Source organism: Sinocyclocheilus grahami, unplaced genomic scaffold (assembly GCF_001515645.1).
Source record: "Sinocyclocheilus grahami isolate Dianchi unplaced genomic scaffold, SAMN03320097.WGS_v1.1 scaffold4456.1, whole genome shotgun sequence".
NCBI classification, from domain to species: Eukaryota; Metazoa; Chordata; class Actinopteri; order Cypriniformes; family Cyprinidae; genus Sinocyclocheilus; species Sinocyclocheilus grahami.
Window position 1 is genome coordinate 133 of NW_015509390.1, and position 1,585 is coordinate 1,717.

Genomic DNA, 1,585 nt, shown 5'->3' on the forward strand with positions numbered 1-1,585 from the left:
CAAGTTTAAAGGTTCGGTAATATAGCAAATCGGGGTGTATTACAAACATAAAGGAAAGCCAGATCAAAACTTTATATTAGCAGAGTTGGGAATAGCAACACTACTACAGTATCTAATCCATTACTGAGCAGTAATTGGCTAGTTTATCCAACATGTAGAAGTGGAATGTGACATTTTTTGTGCCCTGTGATTTAGAGCAGAGCAAGTTTATTAATATCAGAAAATAGGCTTGTTTGGATTGATCAGTGAACTGTTTAAAACAAACGGCAACAAAAAATATTAACTAATTTGCTCAAGTTCCTGTCCTAAAGGTTTTCCTTCTTTCTTTCTTTTACTGATATAATGACTTTCTCCAGCTGTTCATCACTGTCTTTGACTAATATACATTTTGGTGGTTTCTAGTTTCATTCATTTAGAATTTTGTGAAAATTAATTGTTACATTGTTTCATTATGCTAGACAAAAAAACAATGCCAAAGTATATATTTATAATAGTGTACTGCAGTAATGTATCCTGAAACCCGGACATATCCGGTTCCATTGCCCCAATGGCTCAAAGGGTTTTCTGAATGGGTTTTGGTTTAGGTCTGTGGTTAACACAAGCTGAAGATATTTATTCTATGACATAAAATACATCAGTAAAACCCCATTTTTGTTGTTAACAAGTGGCTAACTGGGACTACAGAGGTTGTCGGGGACATTTTTCGTCATTACCCAGAAGAGGAAAACTCATCTACTCGCTAGTCCACTTTTACAGCCTCATTTTGTTTAAAATCATGCTCTTGCAAACTATTACAACTCAAACTTTCAACTTGTACATCTTAAAGATTGAAAGAGTGGTGGTGATGATGAAGTCATGCCTCCGTGTTATAGTTCATTTATAGCCTACCTTTAGCTTTTTACTTCTGTCGATTGTATTTAGGATTCAAAATTCATAAAAGTTATTTGTGAAGATGATCTTGAACGTGTAAAAATCATAAATTTATTGGTTGCAGCACTTAATTATATTGCCCTCTTAACCAGCGTCAATACAGTGCTTTTTGTGTTTTCCAGAAGGGTCTGTTTGTACGTTCAATTACACTTACGTTCATGTTTCTTTGTATAGTGCTTTTCACAATACATACTGTTTTAAAGCTACTTTACAGAAAACGCTTGTTACATTTTCAGTGTACTTTGTGATGTTATAGTTTCAGTGTAGCTTTCTCAACAATGGAGATTATATTAATTCACATCAGTTTAAAAAGTCTGAGTGAAGCAGTTCAGGGTTTGGTACCGGAGCGTCCAGATTTAGCAGCTGTTGGTGTTCCACCGTTCTCACCGGTTAAGGAGCCACGGCTGGAATGGAAAGTTGGTCTTTTCAGTTTAGATGTGGAGCCTCCCTATAAAAGCAAAGAGAAAGTTTATTACACACAGACATATTTCCCTGTGTAGCTACAGATAATAAGACTAACAGGTAAATCTGGTAAAATGTAGCTAAAAGTAACTGGAATTAGTTTTCTGTAAAAATCCAGCTACTTTTAATGTTCTACCAGATGCTCTACCACAGTGGTTCCCAAACCTGTCCTGGAGGCCCCCCTGCCCTGCAC